The sequence below is a fragment of the Arachis ipaensis genome, chromosome B9 (genome assembly GCF_059453495.1).
Source record: "Arachis ipaensis isolate K30076 ecotype BB chromosome B9, ASM5945349v1, whole genome shotgun sequence".
Lineage (NCBI taxonomy): Eukaryota > Viridiplantae > Streptophyta > Magnoliopsida > Fabales > Fabaceae > Arachis > Arachis ipaensis.
The window spans coordinates 41,760,767-41,783,382 of record NC_142444.1 but is presented as its reverse complement, the minus strand read 5'-3'; the positions used below and the strand labels follow the sequence as shown (position 1 = coordinate 41,783,382).

Below are 22,616 nucleotides of genomic sequence, written 5' to 3'. Positions count from 1 at the left end.
CTCTTTTTGACCACTTGTGCCTCCCTTGTCTTTTCTTATGAGCTTTTTCCAGAATCCAGCCTTTTTCATCGTTTCTTCCACTCCTTTTTCAAGGATCATTGCCTTGTTTATTTCTCCTTCTTTCCTCCCTTTGAAATACTCATCATAAGCTGGGAATGCTGGGTCCATCTTGTGTAGATGTTCCCCTATGTAGTTAAGCTTGATTTGCGAACTGATGTTGTAATCAGCTTGGACTGAGTATCTTGCATTCTGTAAAGTGGTGGCTTCCTTGATTGCCAAGACATTGGCATCTTGGTGTTGGCATATGTGGCTGAAGGATTCCTGTAAGTGTAAATTTTGTTCCCTTTGCAGATCGAAGAATCTTGATTCAAAGTTCCTTTGCATATCCATCATTTTTAGATGAAAGTCCTCTTGTCTCTCCTGAGACCTCATGTATTGTTGAGACATTCCTTCCATGATTTCCTGCATTCTGCTCATATCCATGGGGTCTCTGGGAATTCGTTGTCTTCTTTCAGGAGTTGCTTGCTCTTCTTGCTCTTCTTCTCTATCTTCTCCTTCCTGTCTTTCTTGTTCTGCTTCTTGCTCGGCTTCCACTTGTTGCCCTTCTTCATTTCTTCTTCTTGTATGTCTTGGAGGAGTTGGGCCAAGAGTCATTCTGTGCGCAGTTATGGCCAGTCCAGGATATAGCCAATTAGGTCTTTCATCCTCAAGTGGTACTTGGGCATCGATGCATAGTCTAATGATAGTGCTAGGGAAGTGGAGCCAGGATTCAGGGTCACTTTTCTCACTGAACTCTTGTATCTGTTCAGCAATGAGTTTATGAACTTTGATCTCTCCTCCAACCATAATGCAATGTAGCAAGATGGCTCTTTTAGGGACTATTTCTGAAGAGTTTGCAGTGGGTAGGATGGATCTCCTAACTATTGCATACCACCCTTTAGCTTCAGGTGTTAGGTCTCCCCTTCTCAAGACTCTTGGAGCCCCTCTTGTTTTTCTCACCCATTCAACTCTGATGGCACAAAGGTCTTCAGCAATAGTTGTATAGTCAGGTTCTCCTATCATCCTTTCTTCATAACTTGCTTGGCTGAAATGTATGTTTTTCAGGCCAAGAGTTTTCATGATTGCTTTGGGACTGAAGTCAACTTCCACCCCTCTCACATAGCTTTTGTATGTGGGGTTCTTGGTTTGATCCTCCCTTACTGCATTTGCATAAAACTCTTTCACCAAGTTGATGTTGATTCTAGTGATTGGCTTAGTTAGGAGCTCCCACTTCCTCTTTTTGATCTTTTCCCAAACACCTGGGAACTCATCCTTTTCAAGGTCAAAGGGAACCTCAGCTAGTACCGTTTTAGGTCTCATCCATTCGGCTTGAATCTCATGGAACACTGATCTGTATCTCCATGCATCGAATTCCCTGTTTTCCTCCATTGGCTGCTTGTCTTTTCTTCTTTTGTGGCTAGATGAAGCTGCCATTGGTTTTTTTTTAGTTTTGGTAAGTGACAAGCTAAAGTTGACAAGGTGAAGCAAGAAGTGTTGTTGGAGGTGTGGTGAGGTTGTTTTCGGCAAGAGATAGTTATGCTATGATGAAGGAAAATGTGTATGAAGGAGAATTGGTGGTGTGGGACTCGTTCCCCAAGTGGTTCTTTATAGTGCCCATGAGTGAAAAATGAACGGCTAGGGTGGTTTGTGAAGGGTGGCTTGATGGTAAATATATGAATTGTAGATAAGGACGATTGGCTTTTCATTTTCTTGGAAGTATTCTGGATGCATTAGGTTGTACATGTAGCTTTCTTTTCTTGCAGAACTTCCTTTTCCCATGTGTTAGTTTCAAAGATTTGTGAATTTTCTTTTTGACCAAGCACGTACCTCCCTTTGTCTTTTTCCTCCATTTTTGTCTTTTCTTTTGTACCTGCACAAACAAACAAATTTGCTATCATTTTTCGGTCCATGTGAATTATGAATAATATTTGCACATGTAAATCAATGCTTGTCTTTATGAGCTTATAGCCGTGACTTCTACATGTATGCACACTTATTATTTGGACACCAAACTTAGTGTTTGGTTAAGTCTCCTGATGACATGAAATCCATATTGGTTGTCCTTAATGAGTGTGCATAATTCTAATAAATCATAGTCACCTTGGCTCTTTGATTCTAAACAAAGTGACTACCCTAAGTAATTGAAACCAAAGTATTAAAACATGTGAATGGTATACTTGTCATGAATTTTGAAATCCAGAGGAACTTCTTGCTTTTCATAAACTGTGTTCAAAAAGAACACCAAACTTAATGTTTGGTTGTGCACCTTGAATGAAAGATGGAATTCAATTCGAGTAAGATTTGGGATTGCCATCAGGCACACCAAACTTAGAGACCCATTGTAATTTACATGCAAGGTTTAGTGCACTTAATCAATAGTTGTCCTGAGGATTCAAGTTCATGCATAAGAAACCATGCTTTATTAGATGTAAAGCAAAGCACTAAAGATTAAGGATACTAAAAACATGGGTTGCCTCCCATGAAGCGCTTCTTTAACGTCACTAGCTTGACGGTTGTCCCTTGTTAGGGTGGATTGTAGTGCTTGACGTCCTCTCCTCTCACTATGAAAACGTCCCCACTTGATTCATTCATGACCTCTAAATGTTCCATAGAAAGAACTTTCCTGATTGTGAACACTTGAGGGAGCTGGGAAGGAATGGTTTTGAGGCCAGGTGGGATTGGCAGATAATGACTTGATATCACGTTATCTCCCGGAGAAAAACCTTCAGTGGGAATTTTCTTGTTTCTCCATCCTCTTGGCAATCTCCCTATCACTCTTCCCTTTCTCTTGAGGATTTCTTCATTGACCTTTATGTCAGGAGGATCCTTCTGATCTGTTTCCACTGATTCTTGTGGCTCTAACTCTTGCAACTCTTGTTTGCCTTCCAATGACTGTTTTAGAGTCTCAGCTGCTGGATTACTTTCCTCCAAACACGGATGGCTACTATCATCTTTAGGCTTTTCAGGTTCTGGTTCAGGCTCAGATGCAGGTTTGAAGACTTTGAAAATGAGCTGTTCATCATGTATTCTCAGAATTAGCTCTCCTTGTTCTACATCTATGAGCGCTCTAGTAGTGGCTAGAAATGGTCTGCCCAGAATGATAGGGTGTAAGTAGCTTTCCTCCATGTCCACAATGACAAAGTCTGTGGGGAAATAATAATCCCCCACTTTCACCAGCACATTTTCAACTATCCCTTCAGCTTGCTTCTGAGTTTTGTCAGCCAGTTGTATGATTACATCAGTGGATCTCACCTCATTCAGTTGTAGCCTCTTCATAAGAGTTAGAGGCATCACATTTATGCTAGCTCCTAGATCACAGAATCCTCTGTCAATTTTTGTTTCCCCTATGATGCAAGGGATATGAAAACTTCCTGGGTCCGTTTTCTTAGAGAGTGTGTCCTTCTTGATGAGAGCACTGCATTCTTTGTTCATTGTTACTGTTTGTCCTCCCTTCAAAACTCTTTTTTTGCTTAACAATTCCTTTAAATACTTGATGTGTGTGGGCATTTGATGAAGAATCTCAAGAAAGGGAATATTGACATGAAGAGAGTTAAATGTCTCTAGAAACCTTGAGTAGGTTTTCCTTTTTTCACCTCCTCCTAACCTCTCAGGAAATGGTGCTTTTGGTTGGTATATTTCCATCATGCCTTTTTGCAGTTCCTTGGCTTGCTCAGTTCCACCTTCTTGCTTAACTTCTTCCACACCTTCCTTCAAGATTTCTGGTTCCTGCTCTGAGGGCCTGATTCCTTCTTCTTCTGAGACTTCCTTCATTATGGTGATGGCTTTGCATTCTTCCCATCTTACTCTCTTTTGTTCCCCTTTAGGATTCTTTTCTGTGTCACTAGGGAACACTGCAGTTGATTTGGGTGCCTGTTGAGATAGCTCTCCTACTTGAGATTCCATCCTTTTGAGTTTTTCACCATGGTTTCTTAAGGTAGTTCTCACATCATCCCTGAAGCTCTTCAATTCAACTATGTCTTGACTCATGGTTGCCATCATTCCTTCTATCCGGTTTAATTGATCTTGAAATTGTTGGTTCGGATTAGGTTGGGTATGTTGATTATTTTGGCCATGATATGGTGGTTGGGAGTAGGTGCTTTGTGTGGCTTGGTATGATCTTTGGTTGGAGTTTTGGTATGTGGAATTGTTATGTTGATTGTGGTTGTAAGGTTTGTGGTTTTGTGGTTGGGTTTGTTGGTTTCCCCACCCAAAGTTTGGGTGGTTTCTCCAGCCTGGGTTGTAAGTGTTGGAATGTGGATCATATGATTGCCTTTGTTGGTTTCCCACATAGTTAACCTCATCCCAATCACCTCCTTCAATGCCTACTTCCTCTTGATCTTGTGTGTGTATTGCAGCCACTTGCTTTGTTTCTAATTGCCTGGTAAGCTCTGCTAGTTGCTTGGCAAACACCTTGTTTTGGGCTAGAATTGTATCAACATGGTTCAGCTCCATGACTCCCTTAGTGTTGTGCCTTTCTGATGCATAGTAGTACTCATTCTCAGCCACTGTCTCGATCACTTCAATGGCTTCTTCCACAGTCTTTTTCCTGTTCAATGAACCTCCTGATGAATGGTCTACAGCCTTCCTTGATTCATAAGAGAGCCCATCATAGAAGATGTGCAGTTGCACCCAATCATGGAACATGTTTGGTGGGCATTTCCTTGTCAAGTCCTTGAATCTCTCCCATGCCTCGTAGAGAGTTTCACCATCTTGTTGTCTAAAAGTCTGAACCTCAGATCGAAGCCTATTGACCTTTTGTGGAGGGTAGAAACGTGCCAGAAACTTGCTTTCCACCTCATCCCATGTTGTTAGACTCCCCCTTGGGAATGATTCCAGCCACTTAGCTGCTTTGTCCCTAAGTGAAAATGGGAACAAAAGCAGTTTATAGGCATCTTCCTGGACTCCATTGGACTTCACAGTGTCACAAATCCTCAGGAATTTTGTGAGATGTTGGTTTGGGTCTTCATTAGCACTTCCTCCAAAGGAACAATGATTTTCCACAAGTGATATTAGCTGTGGCTTGAGCTCAAAATTGTTGGCCTGAATGGGTGGTTTCTGGATGCTACTACCACAATTCCCAGAGGTTGGGTTTATGTATGAACTAAGAACCCTCCTCTCAGGGATGGCATCGTTTCCATCAGCTCTCTCATGGTTGTGAACTTCTCTATCCATGTTGAGATCTAAAGCTTCCTCAAAATTGTCCTCAGATTCTCCTTCAGATTCCTCTTCTCCCACTACTCTCTTCCCTCTTGCTTCCCTTCTAAGTCTATGAAGGGTCCTCTCTGGTTCGGTATATGGAGGAGTTGATGTCTCTCCTCTCCTACCTGTCATACAAGAACACAGCTCAAACACAAACAAGTGAAATACTCTTGGTTAATGGAAGAGTATGGTTAGCTCAATTGAGGAATTAATTCAAACAGTTAGTGAGTCAGTGAGTTAGTTGCATGAATTTAAAGGCATAAAGAAGGAAAGCATGTAACCAAGTGCAGAAATTAAAAATTCAACAAGTATCTTGAACAGAATTAACAAAGCAAGAGAAAATTGCTCAATCTAGTTAGCTTCCAATTTGAGAATTGTCAATCGAAAACCAATCCCTGGCAACGGCGCCATAAACTTGATGCGCATAAAAGTGTTATGCTACGATTTAGGAAATTGCACGATCGGCAAAATTCCTTCCGGCAAGTGCACCGGTTATCGTCGTCAAGTAAAAACTCACAATAGAGTGAGGTCGAATCCCACAAGGATTGGTTGAGTGAGCAATTCGGATTAGAAGTGTGTTCTAGTTGAGCGGAATCAAGATTTGAGATGAGAATTGCGGAATGTAAAATTGGCGGGAAAAGTAAATGACAAGAAAATTAAATGGCTGAATCTTAAATTGCATGAATTAAAGAGCAGAATGTAAATTGCTAAAATTAAAAGGGAATGGGGATGATTGCAAGAATTGAATTGCAGAATGTAAAGAGAAAGTAGAAATCAGAAATGGGGAATTCATTGGGTTTAGGAGATATTGAAATCTCCGAATCAAAACATGTATATCTCTTCCTCAACCAATGCATTCATTGAATTTTGCTTGGCAATCTTATATGATTGGATCCCAATTCCTTGGCTCACCAATGCTCTCTAAAAACAAACAAATTCCCAATCCCTTGGTTTAAATGTTCATAAGAAGAGATGATGCTTGATCACTGATTATACCACACAATTTCATGAACCACAATTTGGTAGGATTACATGTCACAATATCCATCCAAACCCCAATCCAATCCACTGTGAGAAAGCTTCTCTAGCATGAATCCTCCATTCCTTTCCCAAGGCTCCGAAGGATTCCAAGTATGAGTAGTTTCTTTCCCAAGACAACTACTCAATGGAATTAGATCGAGAAGCTTTCTAACAAAATTCAAGAGAAAAGATTGAAGAAGAAGATAAACTATTATTGATTCATTGAATTACAATAGAGCTCCCTAACCCAATGAAAGGGGGTTTAGTGAATCATAGCTCTGAATTCAATTACAAAGAAAAGGAAAACTAGCTAAAAAATAATGAAAGTAAAGTTTTTTTTTTTAACTTAACTTCTATCCTATTTATACACTTTCTATATTGAGCTTCAGTTGTGCTTCTTGGGCTTTGAGGCCTCTCCTTGCTTTCCTTTTGCCTTGGGTTTATGATCCATAATCTTGATGAGGTTGTTGATCCAAATCCTGTAACATTTATTGAGCCAACTTAGTGATAATCAAATAATGACACATGACTCAATAAATTGAGATTTCAAACTCATCAATCCTTCAGGCCCAATCCCATAAACCATGATATTCAATTGGGTTTCATACCAAAGTAAGTTTAAGTTAATATTTGTGCTCAAAGACTAACTTAAATCACAATATTTTTGGCCCAGAAACCTTTTTCAAGAGTGGCGTTTAAGTTGTAGTTTAAGCTTAAACTGCAGCTTAAACGCCAGACACTTCCAGTGAGGCCTTTTGTAGAAGCACGTTTAAGCTTCAGTTAAGGTTAAACTGAAGCTTAAACGTGGAAATGGAAGAAGGTAGCCCTGGAGAGTCATGTAGTCGAACACGTTTAAGCTTCAGTTTAAGGTTAAACTGAAGCTTAAACGTGGAGATAGGAAGGGCAGCCCTGGAGGTCGAACACGTTTAACCTCCAGTTTGAGGTCAAACTGGAGGTTAAACGTGGAAAAGGGTGGAGGCATACTGGAGGTCGAACACGTTTAACCTCCAGTTTGAGGTCAAACTGGAGGTTAAACGTGGAAGCTTGGAATGGTGGCCCTGGAGGTGTCGAACACGTTTAACCTCCAGTTTGAGGTCAAACTGGAGGTTAAACGTGGAGATGGAGAGAGCAACCCTGGAGTAGAAAAGCTATCGAACACGTTTAAGCTCCAGTTTGAGTCAAACTGGAGCTTAAACGTGGAATGGCTCCCTGGTACTCTTCCTGGTTCTGGCGTTTAACCTCCAGTTTGAGGTCAAACTGGAGGTTAAACGTGGAACTCCTCCCTGGGTGGCATACTCATTCTGGCGTTTAACCTCCAGTTTGAGGTCAAACTGGAGGTTAAACGTGGAATGCTCCTTAAGTGAGGCTTTTCATTCTGGCGTTTAACCTCCAGTTTGAGGTCAAACTGGAGGTTAAACTTCAATCCCAGCATTTCTTATCCTTCATGATTTTGGCGTTTAAGCTCCAGTTTAGGCTTAAACTGGAACTTAAACTCCACATGTGATATTCAAGCTTCCTTTATTGATTTTGTTGCTTCCTTGCTTAGCCTCTTCTTCCCTGAAATCATCCAATCAATTGCATCAAAGTCTTGCAAAATTTCATGAGAAATCTTCAATTCATAGCATTTAAGTAATATAACTAAAACTCATGGAATTTGCATCAAAATCATATTGTTTGGATGGTTCATTACTTTGTTCTTCATTTAACCATTTTTGGTTACTTTAAGCTCAAGAAAATGCATAAAACAACTAAAACTAACAGAAAAATGCTAGTGAAACTAGCCTATGATGCCTTGGCATCATTAACCAAGTTAACGTGGGAGTTAACGTGGTACTTTGCACCATAGGCCAACGTTAGTGACAATGTTGAGTGTCACTAACGTTGGCTTCTCTTCCCCCCTTAACGTTAGAGGCCACGTTAACTAGGTTAACGTGGCTTCTAACGTGGCCACTTATGAGTAATTGCCAACGTTAGTGACAATGTTAAGTGTCACTAACGTTGGCTCAACTTCTCTTCTCCACGTTAGAGTTCACGTTAACTTAGTTAACGTGACTCTCTAACGTGGGCATTGATGGCTTTTTGAGAGTGTTATTGGCAATCACTTTTCTCATTAACCTTGCAAGTTACCTCCCCTTTTCTTGCTTCCTTTTGGTCCTGAAATCAAGCAATAAAGTGCATCAAAGCTCTAGTCCAAGTCATGAGTAATGCAACATAATATTTGTCACTAAACTTATGCAAAATCCTCATGAAATTATGTAAAATGCACAATGTATGCTTGAATCAAGGCATAAGTGAATATCTATCCAAAACTAGCTTATTTCCTAAAGAAATGCATGAAACTAACCTAAAACCAGTAAAGAAAAGGTCAGTGAAACTGGCCAAGATGCCCTGGCATCACTCACCTTTGTCACTAACGTTGAAGATGGCTATCAATACCACGTTAGAAGTCACGTTAACCTAGTTAACGTGAACTCTAACGTGGGAAGAAGGGGAGTTTTGAAGCGTTAGTGACAAAGGTAAGTGTCACTAACACTCTCAAAGATTTGGCAAGCCTACGTTAAAGGCTACATTAACTATACTAACGTTGACTCTAACGTAGGGAGAAAGGGGGGCTCTCAACGTTATTGAAAAAGGTAAACCCCAATAACGTGTGCGAAGGACCAAGAGGCAACGTTAGTGGTCACGTTGGTGCCACTAACGTTGAAGTTAACGTGGACTATTCTTGGGTTAGGAACGTTAGTGAAAAAGGTGATTGTCACTAACGTTCTCGAACCCACACTTTCACTTAACGTTAATGCCACTAACGTCCTAAGCTAAAGTCTATGCCTACTTCACACTCTTTCTCTGCAAGTAAAGCTAAGCCCACTGAAGATGGTAACTGCTTCAACTCAAGATCCAAAGGCCCATATCCAAGACTTGAAGAAGCAACTAGAAGATCAGAAGAACAGTATAAATAGGGAGAACTTTGAACTAGAAGAGAGCTTTTTGGGGCATTATTAGAATTATTCTCTGTATTTTTACTTTCTCTGCAACTTCTAGTTTAACTTTTCAGAATGTATTCTCCATCTTTGTTTTCCATTCCCAGAGCTATGAACAACTAAACCCCTTTCATTGGGTTAGGGATCTCTGTTGTAATTTGATGGATCAATAATAGTTTTCATTATTCTTCTTCTTTCTTTTCTCTTGATTTTATTAGAAAGCTTTCAATCTTCATCCAATTGAGTAGTTATATTGGGAAAGAAGCTATTCATACTTGGATCTCTTCGGAACCTTGGAAGAGGAATGAAGAGATAATGCTAGAAATACTTTCTCATGTTGGACCAAATTGGGGTTTGGATGGATATAGTGACATATAATCTTACCAACACTTTGATTTGGAAATACATGTGGTATAATCAGTGACCATACCTCATCTCTTCTCATGAGCAATTGGACCAAAGAATTGGTTATTGATCAAGATTTGAGAGATTGAATTACCAAGGAATTGGAATTCAATCACTTAAGATTGCCAAGGAGATCAATGAATGCATTGATTGAGGAAGAGATGAAAATGAACTTGATCCGGAGGATGCAACATCTCCTAAGCCCAATGAACTCCCCATTCCTGATCTTACCCATTCTTTTTAATTTCTGCCAATTACTTCTATGATCATCTTCCCCATTCCCATTTAAGATTCTGTAATTTATTTTCTGTCATCTATTTTCAGCTCTTTATTTCCAGCATTTACATTTTCTGTTATTTACTTTCCCACCATTTAATTTCCTGCAACTCTCAAACTAAATTCTGCTTAGCTCAACTAGAACATTCCTCCAATTAAAGTTGCTTGACCAATCAATCCCTGTGGGATTTGACCTCACTCTATTGTGAGTTTTTACTTGACGACAATTCGGTATACTTGCCGAGGGAGATTTGTTAAGAGACAAGTTTCCGTGCATCAGGTATTCCGAGTAGGATCTGGAAAGGGATGACTGTGATGAGCTTCAAACTTGCGAATTTTGGGCCCAGTGACAGTGTGCAAAAGGACAAGGGTCCTATTCCGACGCTAGTGGAATCCGACAGATGATTAGCCGTGCGGTAGCTGTACTTGGTATTTTTCATCCGCGATGAGAAATCCGACAGTTGATTAGCCATATAGAGATCGTACCTGGTATTTTTCATCCGAGAGGATCATACAGCTTGCCATGGAAGGGAGCACACTTGGTTGGAAGAATTAAATGGGAAAGCAGAGGTTCAGAGGCAACAAAGCATCTCCAAACGCTTATCTAAAATTCCCACCAATGAATTACATAAGTATCTTTATCTTATTTTATGTTTTATTTATCTTTTAATTATCAAAACCTCACAACCATTTGAATCCGCCTGACTAAGATTCACAAGATGACAATAACTTGCTTCAAGCCGACAATCTCCGTGGGATCAACCCAATGCACTTGCTGGTTAGTTGTGCGGAGTTGTGAAAAGTGTGATTCACAATTTCGTGCACCAAGTTTTTGGTGCCGTTGCCGGGGATTGTTCGAGTTTGGACAACTGACGGTTCATCTTGTTGCTTAGATTAGGTAATTTTATTTTATGTTTAAGCTTTTTAATTTTATTTTCGAAAAAAAAACAAAAAATTTTTAGTTTTCGAAAAATACAAAAAAAAAAGTTTTCAAAAATTTTTTTTCTTCAAAATTTTTAAGAATGAATTCTAGAGTTTCTTGAGATATGTTGAAGCCTGGCTGGCTGTGAAGCCATGTCTAATCTTTTGGACCGAGGTTTCCACTTTCCATTGTAGAAAGGACATGTCTGTATTTGTATGCTAAAGCTTGGCTGGCCATTTGGCCATGTCTAATTCTTTTGGACCGGAGGTTTAGACTAACATTGCACGAATCCTGGAATTCTTATTAAAAATTTTGAATTTCTTTATTTTCTTTTTCCAAATTAATTTCGAAAAATATACAAAAAAATTAATAAAATCATAAAACCAAAAAAATTTTGTGTTTCTTGTTTGAGTCTTTTGTCAAATTTTAAGTTTGGTGTCAACTGCATGTTTTTACTTTTTCTTGAATTTTTAAAAATGTATGCATTGTGTTCTTCTTTGATCTTCAAGTTGTTCTTGATGATATTCCTTGTTTGATCTTTAAATTTTCTTGTTTTGTGTCTTTTCTTATTTTTCTTGTTCATTTTTGAATTCATAGTATCTCAACATTAAAAATTTTTAAGTTTGGTGTTTTGCATGTCTTTCTTTTCTTAAAAATCTTCAAAAATATGTTCTTGATGTTCATCATGATCTTCAAAGAGTTTTTGGTATTCATCTTGACATTCAAAGTGTTCTTGCATGCATTATTTGTTTTGATCTTAAATTCTTGTGTCTTGTGTCATTTTGTTGTTTTTCTCTTTCTTCATTAATTCAAAAAAATCAAAAATAATATCTTTCCCTTACTTCACTCATAAATTTCAAAATTTTGGGTTGACTTAGTAAAAAATTTTCAAAATTTGGTTGTTTCTGATTAGTCAAGTCAAAATTTCAATTTAAAAATTCCATCTTTTCAAATCTTTTTCAAAAATCAAATCGTTTTCATTTTTCTTTCATGTTTTCGAAAATCTTAAAATTAATTTCCAAAATCTTTTTCTTATTTTTATTTCATATTTTCGAAATTATTGCTAACATTTAATGTTTTGATTCAAAAATTTCAAGTTTGTTACTTTCCTGTTAAGAAAAGTTCAATCTTTAAATTCTAGAATCATATCTTTTAGTTTCTTATTAGTTAAGTCATCAACTTTAATTTTCAAAATCAAATCTTTTTGAATTTCTTTTTCAAATCTTTTTCAAAATAAATTTCAATCATATCTTTTTCAAAATTTAATTTCAAAATCTTTTTCTAACTTCTTATCTTTTTTAAAATTTATTTTCAAATCTTTTTCAATTAACTACTTGACTTTTTGTTTGATTTTAAAAGTTTACTACTTCTTATCTTTTTCAAACCACCTAATTACTTTTCTCTCTCTAATATTCGAAAATCACTAACCACTTTTTCAAAATTCTTTTTAATTAACTAATTGTTTTGAATTCTAATTTTATTTTATTTCTTTTAATAAATTCGAATTCTAACTAATAATTAAAATAAAAACAAAAATTTTTTCTTTTCTTTTAAATTAATATTCTAATACACTCTCTCTCTCATCTCTTTCTATTTATTTATTTAATTACTAACACTTCTCTTCTTCTTAAAATTCAAACCATCTCCCTCTCTCTGTGTTCGAATTCTCTTTACTCTCTCTCTACCTCATTCTTCTATTCTTCTCTTCTTCTACTCATATAAAGGAATCTTTATACTGTGACATAGATGATTCTTCTTCTTTTCTGTTCTCTTCTTTTTCATATGAGCAGGAACAAGGATAAGAACATTCTTGTTGAAGCTGATCCTGAACCTGAAAGGACTCTGAAGAGGAAGCTAAGAGAAGCTAAAGCACAAAACTCTGGAGAGGACCTAACAGAAATTTTTGAAAAAGAAGAAGACATGGCATCCAAAAATAATAACAATGGCAGCCGAAAAAGAAGAAGAAGGTGCTTGGTGACTTTACTGCACCAACTTCAGACTTCTATGGAAGAAGCATCTCAATTCCTGCAATTGGAGCAAACAACTTTGAGCTTAAGCCTCAATTAGTTTCTCTAATGCAGCAGAATTGCAAGTTTCATGGACTTCCATTGGAAGACCCTCACCAGTTCTTAGCTGAATTCTTGCAAATCGGTGACACTGTTAAGACCAATGGGGTTAATCCCGAGGTCTACAGACTTATGATTTTCCTTTTTCCTATAAGAGACAGAAATAGGATATGGTTGGACTCACAACCTAAAGAAAGCCTGAACTCTTGGAAAAAGTTGGTCAATCCTTTCTTGGTCAAATTCTTTCCACCTCAAAAGTTGAGCAAGCTTAGAGTGGAAGTCCAAACCTTCAAACAGAAGGAAGGTGAATCTCTCTATGAAGCTTGGGAAAGATACAAGCAATTTATCAGAAGGTGTCCTTCTGACATGCTTTCAGAATGGAGCATCCTATGTATATTCTATGATGGTTTGTCTGAATTATCCAAGATGTCATTGGACCACTCTGCTGGTGGATCTCTTCATCTGAAGAAGATGCCTGCAGAGGCCCAGGAACTCATAGAAATGGTTGCAAATAACCAGTTCATGTATACTTCTGAAAAAAATCCTGTGAATAATGGGACAACCCAGAAGAAAGGAGTTCTTGAGATAGATACTCTGAATGCAATATTGTCTCAGAATAAAATGTTGACTCAGTAAGTCAATATGATTTCTCAGAATCTGACTGGAATGCAAGCTGCATCCAGCAGTGCTAAAGAAGCCTCCTCTGAAGGAAAAGCTTATGACCCTGAGAATCCTGCAATGAAAGATGTGAATTACATGGGAGAATCCTATGGAAACACCTATAATCCTTCATGGAGGAATCATCCTAATTTCTCATGGAAGGATCAGCAGAAGCCTAGTCAAGGCTTCAATATTAATAATGGTGGGAGAAATAGGTTTGGAAATAGTAAGCCTTTTCCATCATCTTCTGAGCAACATACAGAGAATTCTAAGCAGAGCCTCTCTGACTTAGCAGCCATAGTCTCTGATCTACCTAAGACCACTCTCAGTTTCATGACTGAAACAAGGTCCTCCATCAGAAACTTGGAGGCACAAGCAGGTCAGCTGTGTAAAAGAGTTACTGAAATCCCTCATAGTACTCTCCCAAGTAATACAGAAGAGAATCCAAAGAGAGAGTGCAAGGCCATCAATATACCCAAAATGGCCGAACCTATAGAGGAGGAAGAGACAGTGATTTCCAGTGAGGAAGACCTCAATGGACGTCCACTGACCACTAAGGAGTTCCCTATTGAGGAACCAAAGGAATCTGAGGCTCATACAGAGACCATAGAGATTCCATTGAACTTACTGTTGCCATTCCTGAGCTCTGATGAGTATTCTTCCTCTGAAGAGGATGAAGATATTATTGAAGAGCAAGTTGCTCAGTATCTAGGAGCAATCATGAAGCTGAATGCCAAGTTATTTGGTAATGAGACTTGGGAGGATGATCCTTGATACGAAGGTTGTTGTCGGTATAGAATTTCTCAATAAAATCCCGTTGTAAGCATAGCTCTACCCAACAACACTCCTCGAGTCAAACTTAGAAAGGGATTTGGTTGTCACAAGTTCAACCCCAATAAAAGTAACTGAAGTATTCAAACCTCGGGTCATCTCACAAGGAATGGGCAAACATGTGCTCAACATTGGTTAGAAATCCGGGGTTGCAAGTCATGAGCAGGAAATTGAACTGGGAATCTTACAAGTAAGTAATCTTAAAATGCAAGAAACTAATTCAAATAACTAAACAAGATGTGAGCAATTCTAAACTAGCAAGATAACACCCAACATAATTCTACCTTAAAACTAAACAATAACTATAACTAAGACAAGACAATTAGAATTTTGAGTTTTCAAGTATGAATGATAAAAGCAACTCTTGGCTAGACATGGGAATTGGGGGTCACTATCCTTGTCTAATAACCATATCTTGACAATTATGAGGAACCAAACTCATTAAGTCTACTTTTATACTTGAAGTACGTTAAATGGTTTGGTCAACATCAACCCATAAGGTCTAACCTCACTACTAATTGACTTAGTAGTAGGTTAGTGTCAATGGCTATCAAATTGACCACTAAGGGTTCCCAAATCATCAAATCCATTAGACCCAATGACTCAAGTTTACCCAATTCCCTTAGCCTAGGCCAAGAGTAAAGAGGACTACTCCATATTCAAGTGAAACAATTCATCAAACACATGGTGAGCATTAACAAAAGACATGTTCAAATTGCAATTAAATTGAAATTAACAAGTACCCACTAACAATTATCAACATACAATCATTCAAACAACACAATTAATCATAGAAATCATCAATGTAACCTTAACAAATCAAAATCTACAAGATTCATGAAATGGGTATAAAATGACAATTGACAAAATATCATGAAACTAACACAAGATCTAAGCAACATTATACTAAGGAATTCAAATTAAACAATCAAACTAGTAATTAACAAGATCCAATTCAGAATTCAACAAGGGAAGATCAAATTAAAGCTAAATCTAGAGAGGAACAAGAACCAAAAACTAGCTAAAAAATTGTGTCTAAGTGTAAAATGATTGATCCCCCCTTTCCCCCTAACATCCTTGGGTCTTTTGGATGTAGAAACAGCTTGAATTTGGGCCTGATGAGCCTCAAAAATAGCTAGGCACGATTTCCTTTAATGAGGTCACATGTAGCCTTCCGCGCGTGCGCGCCGATTGCTTTTATGATCCACGCGTGCGTGCCATGTCCGCATGCGTATCGATGGGATTTCTCTGATCCGCGCGGATGCGTCCATCCTTGCGCACCACTTTCAACTATCCTCATCCACATGTACACGTGAAGTGCGCGTATGTGCCGATTCTGAAGTTCCCAAAAATTCAAATCTTCATGTTCCTTCCTCTTGTGCATGCTTTCTTTCTCTCTTCTAAGCCATTCTCATCCTATAATTTCTGAAATCACTCAATAAATACATCACGGCATCGAATGGAAATAAAAGAGGATCAAAATATAGCAATTCTAAGGCAAAATAAGCATGTTTTTTATTATGGAGCAATATTAGGAAGGAAACACAAAACCATGCAATTCTTGTGAATAAATGTGAGAAATATTGACAAAAACCCCCAAATTCTACACAATATAAACCACAAAATTGAGGTTTATCAAATCTCCCCACACTTAAACCAAGTATGTCCTCATGCTTAAAATAAAAAGACCAAAGATCATGGTAAGAAAGGGTTTATGTAATGCAAATTTCCTAAATGAATGCATACAACTAATGTAAAATCATCTATTTACTTGGTCAAGGGTGAATGTATCCTCTAAGAATACATATGAGCATACGGGGTGAAGACGATATGTGGTTCATAAATCCTACCAAATTGAACATTTACTATAAGGTGCACATAACTTGCTAGATAAACGCTTGTGAAAGCCGGAAACAAGGAGTTGAGCATCAAAACCTCACCAGAAGTGTATCCGCTCTATTCGCTCGAGTGTATAGGGTTCGTCACTCAATCCCCTCCTAATCATGCTTTCCAAGATTTGTCTTTCTTCTAACAATCAATAATTACTTAATGCATGCTTACAAGTATCATGAGGTCTTATTCATGGGTTGTAACGAGGCTAGGGTGAAGGTAACGATGTATATGGTCAAGTGAGCTTAAAATTTGAGTCCTTGATTAGCCTAAGATCCCACTAGACACATAGCACACCCTATACAACTATAATACAATACCTAGCTACCCTTGAGTTTCACTTTTTTGCATACTCGTGCATTCTTTTCAATTCACATCCCATATGCATTGTTTTTATTACTTTGTCTTGGGGCATTTTTGTCCCCTTTCATTGCTCTCTATTATTTAATTAATATTTTTTATTTTTTTTTATTTATTTTTTATTTATTTAATTAATATTTTTTGGTCCCCTTTCTCTTGGGGTTTCATGTACAAAAAGTTTCAATGCATATGGTTCAATCATTCAATACATAAGTATGTTCCCAAATCCTAGAATTTTCAATTACAGCTACAATACACCTATTTATATCTACCCAAATTTCCCAAGTACACCCTCCCAATTGAATGATACACACTTTCAGTTACCTAAGCTAATCAAGGATCCAAATTTAGGGACAATTATTGTTTTTCGCTTATGGGTGTTGATGTGCTCTTTTTAAGAACAATGAGGGTTTATCGTAGGCTCAAAATTGGTTAGCAATGGAAGATAAAAGGGTTAAGGCCATTTGGGAAAAGTGACTATTGAAATGATGGCCTCAGTCATGTAACTGCATTCATACACAAAGTAATGGACATATAGAATCAGACAAAGCAAGGATTACAATCATAGAGAGAGAATAATGCACACAAGAATAGGAAATAATGGTTAGAAGATGTAACCATGCAATAGGCTCAAAACTTACATGCTTGTGTTCTTAGCTCAATCACTATGTTCCAAAATACATTCATAAAGCAAGTTTACTGCAAAAAATTTTCAAAATTTGGTAGGGTACCCCAAAACACAGTTTCTTGGGGGAAGAAGTTATTATTTTGACCAAGTAACTCTATAGAAACTAACTATCATGCAAAGGATATTTACAAACAAGACTAACTACACATGCAATTCACTATCTACTAAGCAAAAGATAAATCCATGGGTGTTGTAAGGAAGAGATTGTTACCCATGGAGATCGGTCGAACGACCTCCCCACACTTAGAATTTAGCACGGTCCTCTGTGCTACTAATGATGCACAAGGGACGGTCGGGACCGGAACCTTCACTACCCCCTCCATCAGAGCTCCCATCACTTGGGTTTGAGGTAGATGTGAATATTTCGGGTTCCTCCATGCTAGGGGTAACACAACGCAGAAGCTTCTTGATGTAAGTGTATCGGCGTTAGTTGCGCCGCTCATATCTATCAAGATTCCGGTGTAGATCTTCTTTCCTTTGGTGTGTGGATCTTTGCCGTGGTGGTGATGATGAGGTGGAAGGAAGAGTGGATGGGAGAGCTATGTCAAGGCTTGGGTTGTTCATAGGAAGATTTAAGTATTTTTCGCTTGGGACTACATCGCCTTTAGCTGGAATTATAGCCTTCATGTCCATATCTTCCCAAGGAACACCCGTAGCAGCAACTAAATTGGATACCAATGCTGGAAATGGCAAATTGCCCCGGGCGTGGACTTGTCTCATCGCTTGCTTGACAAGAAGCGGAATGTTCACCTGTTTCTCCGTGAGAATACACCAAACAAGCAAGACGAGATCCGCCGTGAAGGACGACTTGTGGGTGCTAGGTAGCACATAGTGGGATAGGATCTGGGCCCAAGCTCTAGCTTCCACAGTGAGGAAACGAGCGTCAATGCACTTGGTCCTCATCCGAAGTCAACCATGGGTCCAGAATGCCTCTAGTTCAACAATGACTCGGAGGATCGAGTCCCAATCAAATCCAAACATTTCTCGCTGACGTAAGACATCTTGGTAGCTATCCATGTCACTTGGTACCGGTAAGACATTAAGTACTTGCTGAATAGCCTCTTCTGAAACTGATACTTGCTTCCGGCGAATGTATACCGATTGAAGAGAGGGAAGATAGTAGTTAGTGTAGAATTCTACGACCCATGAGAGGTTTGCCTCTTGTGGTTTTCTCTGAAGGAACTCCCATCCTCGCCGTTCAATACGGGGTAAAATACAAGGAGCAATCTTGTCCGGCGGAGCGAGTAGATGCTCGAGATGATAGTTCCTTTCAACCATGGCGGGGAACATAAGTTCACAAAAAGCGGTTGGGGAATCTTGAAGAATCCTTTACCGGTTTGCTCTTTTCATTCTCATCAATAGGAGTGGGTGTCTTCGCCTTCTTAGATAGGGGTTTGGCTCCTAATGAATAGTGCGCCTTAGAGTTTGACTTTTGGGGTGCCCCTTTTGCGGCCAATTTCCTTGAAGCTTTCTCCTTGCCTTTCTTGGTGGCCATGCTGGAAAAGGAAGGGAAAAAAAAGGAAAACATTAAACCCAAAGAATCATTTCAACAGAAACATGCAAGTGAAAGATAGTTCCCAAAGTAAGCATAGAGACATGGGTCACACACTTGGCATGGGATGCAAGAGGTAGTGAAGCATACAAAATGGCATGAAAAGAGTAATCTCAAGCATCCATAACAAAGAGCAAGTCATGTTCAATGAGTATCTAATTGGCAAGTAAACATCTAAGCAAGCAAAGTGGACTCAATGCATTTTAGAAGAAAGCAAGTGAATGAGGAGAATCACCAAATTGAAAGTACATGATGAAAATAAACCAAAATGGCATTCGTGCAATTCCTGAACACTTGGCGTGCAATTATCAAGCAATAAGCAATTATGAGATACTCAACCAATTTGAATCCCAAAATGAAAGAATAATCATCATAACATCACTAATTGGCAAAGATAATGAAAAATAACAAGAAGATCTATTAAAGCAAAGTAAAACTCAAACTCAACATCCATGGAAAAACAAGAAAAATGAGATGTAAATAAACAAAAGCAAGTAGTATAATCATGCAACTAAAAAGAAATAAGCAAAGCAACAAGAAGAATCTAACTAAAAGAAGAAATAATGCAAAGAAAGTAATAGAGGAGATATGGAAGAAGTAGAACCTTGAGAAGTGTAAGTGATGCCAGGGCATTTTGGCCAGTTTCACTGACCTTTTCTTTGCTGTTTTTAAGGTAGTTTCATGCATTTTCTTAGGAAATAAGCTAGTTTTGGGTGGATATTCACTTACATCTTGATTCAAGCATACATTGTGCATTTTACATGATTTCATCAGGATTTTGCATAAATTATATGATAAATTGGATGATGCATGATCCATAATTAAGAGCAAGACTTTGATGTACTTTGTTTGATTGATTTCAGGCCAAAAGAAGGAGAGAAGAGCCACGTTAGTGGCTACGTTAGTTACACTAACGTAGGCACTAACGTGGAAAGAAGGAAAGCCCCAACGTTAGTGAGAAAAGTTAGTGGCATTAACTTTGAAGAAAGGGAGATTTGTTGAGAGACAAGTTTTCCGTGCATCAAGTTTATGGCGCCGTTGCCGGGGATTAATTGTGATTAACAAACTACCGGTTGATTGATTTACTAGATTAGACACTTTTCTTTTGTCTTTGTTTTCTTTTGTTTCTTTATTTTCTTTTGCTCACTAACTGTTTGTGATATTGCCTCACTGGGAATTTCCTCATCTGTGACAATGGAGATTCCAATTTCTTTTGGTGATTATTGTTTGAAACAGAGCTTTTTGCAGGAAAGAAAGGAGCATCCATCATGTTTTAGTCAATCATATTTCATGGGAAACTCTCCACACCACATAATGATTCACTTTACTATGCTCATGGTAGGTGGGAGTATCAAGAACATAAAATGGGGTACTTTCCAGAGCCACAAAATGGTCCATATTTTGGTGAAATTGATCACTACTCAAGTTGTGGCTGGGAAGATCATAATCAAAGAGATTTCACTCATTCATACCCCATTCATCAAGAGCCATCACCTCTCAATTATACAACCTCACCTCCAAGTTTCACATGCCTAAATCCTTCATCATTTGAGTATGCCTCAGCACAAAAGTCTATCCAAAATCCATACAATTCATTTCACTACCCACAAAACTCAATCCACTACCCACAAGAGTCATACCATTTTCAGAACACACAACCACAAAACAACCAATTCCATTCACAAGCCAATCCCGACCAACCATTACAACCTACCCAACCTCCTTTAGATAAACTTGCTAGGATGGAACTCATCATTGAAGAATGCAGAAAGAGTAGAATAGAGGAGAGACTCACTAGGATAGAACTCCTCCTTGAAGAAAGAATAAATACAATCGAAGAGGAGAAAATAGCAGAAAGAGACCATAAAGAAAAATTGAGACAGAATGCACAACTCTATTCTGAAGAACAATTCATTGAAGAGCTGAGAGCACAAAGAGAGACCACATCACTCTCTCCAGAAACAGAGGAGTTCATTCAAAGGTCAAGAAAAAGGGAGGAAGTCAATCAAGGGAGCCCACACTCCAATGAAACAGAGAGTTGCATAGAGGGTGAGTTCATTGAACCACCAATTCAAGAAGTTCTTGATGAAGAGGATGCTCCGACCATCATACAATACCCAAGTCCTGAAATCAAGGTGGTAAAGGCAATCAACATGAACACTAACAAAAGTATGGTGACCAAGAAAAGAAGGACAATATTCATGAAGAAGAAAAGGTCAACCAAAAGCCATCCCACCCCCACCCCAACAAGCAAGTCTATTCAAGCTAACAACAGAAGAAGGCTTGTTGGGGAGAGGCACTCAAAACAAGGGGCATTAACTGGCTCCTCTTTCCTCTTGAGGTCATTTCTCCTAACAAACTGGAAGAAGAGGAAGAAAGTCATGAACAACATGTCAAGCTGATGACATTAAAAGAGCGCTTGTTGGGAGGCAACCCAACCGTAGGTAACATTTTCTTACTTTGCTTAGTTTAATTTCAATAATTTGGCATATGATTGCACTCTAAGTTTGGTGTTGCCATGCAACAATTTGATTTTCAATCTTCACTGGGTACTTGCAACATTTTGAATTGACAGTGGCACACTAAGTTTGGTGTTGCCACTTAACTTTCATGCAAAGTACCATGCCAACACCACTCATTAATGCAATCACATTGTCTCTGTTTTACTTCTTGTGCTTTTGTTGTGATCCATAAATCTTGCTTGCTGAAACACATGCATACTCACACTTTATTTTAAGACATTCATGATCCATCATAAACCCCGTCACCACTGTTTTAATTGTTGCTTGAGTATAAGCAATCATTCTATGACTGGTGTGGGAAGGGGAAGAATAGGAGGAAAAGGGCAACAACAATGAAGATGAACTACAAGGTAGTAAAGTTCCTTTTTCCTCTTACTTATTTCCAGTACATTCAATTGCATGATTGTCTTCTAAGTTCTTTGTATGTATGTGTGCTTTCTCCTTGTGAATAAGCATGTCAATTCTTTTTATTGATTAAGGCTGTGTTTTCTAGTCTGAATGTCATTACTGCATCCTTACTTTGCTTACTAGTATGCTTGTCCCTGTTGAATCAAATGAAAAGAGAATGAGTGTTTTATAAAAGACTAGAGTAGAGTTCATACTATGGAGTAAGTTCATGAGTTTATGGTGTGGTCATAAGTTAGCTAAGTTGGTTCAACCATAAGGTGGGAAGACAACTATCTGTCATGAATACTATGCTTGAGACACACCCCATGAGACTAGCTAAATAAGAAGATCCTAATAAGAAAAAGGGAAAGAACAATCAAAGTTAAGGAATAAAAGAAAAAGAACAAGCAATAAGGCTAGGCACCAATGGTTTTTAATCTTGAGGCATGTGTCTGTGGTGCTCTTGTGTGAGGGATCTACTTGGATGAATAAGCTCTTAGGGGTGCCTTATCACTTGGTAACTTGGGTTAACTAACTCGGGATTATCAGTTGAAAGTCCACTATCAAGAGTAACCCTCAATACAGAGCATTTAGTAACCCAAAGAGGTGCTGGACACCAAGGTCTCAAGAAAAGAAAATAAATAAACTATGTGCCTGTGGTGTGTATGTATGGGGGAGAGACTTGAGGGAGTAAGTCCTTAGGGGTGCTTCAACACCTAGCACCTTGAACCAACTGGTTCGGGAGTGTTGGCTGAAAGCTTATTTTAAAGAGTTGTCCCCTTACAGAGCACTTAGCTTAAGAACAAAAATAAGCCCTGAAA

General features: G+C 38.4%; 2 non-coding genes across 2 annotated transcripts; one reads left to right on the top strand and one right to left on the bottom strand.

The window, feature by feature from the left end:
• The first annotated feature begins 4,681 nt into the window (after window positions 1–4,681).
• LOC148544432 (small nucleolar RNA R71) lies at window positions 4,682–4,785 on the top strand. The gene has a single exon (XR_015901733.1). It is a non-coding gene; the product is annotated as a small nucleolar RNA R71 (small nucleolar RNA).
• Window positions 4,786–13,169: 8,384 nt separating this feature from the next.
• Window positions 13,170–13,277, bottom strand: LOC148544431 (small nucleolar RNA R71). The gene has a single exon (XR_015901335.1). It is a non-coding gene; the product is annotated as a small nucleolar RNA R71 (small nucleolar RNA).
• Between the last annotated feature and the right edge of the window lie 9,339 nt (window positions 13,278–22,616).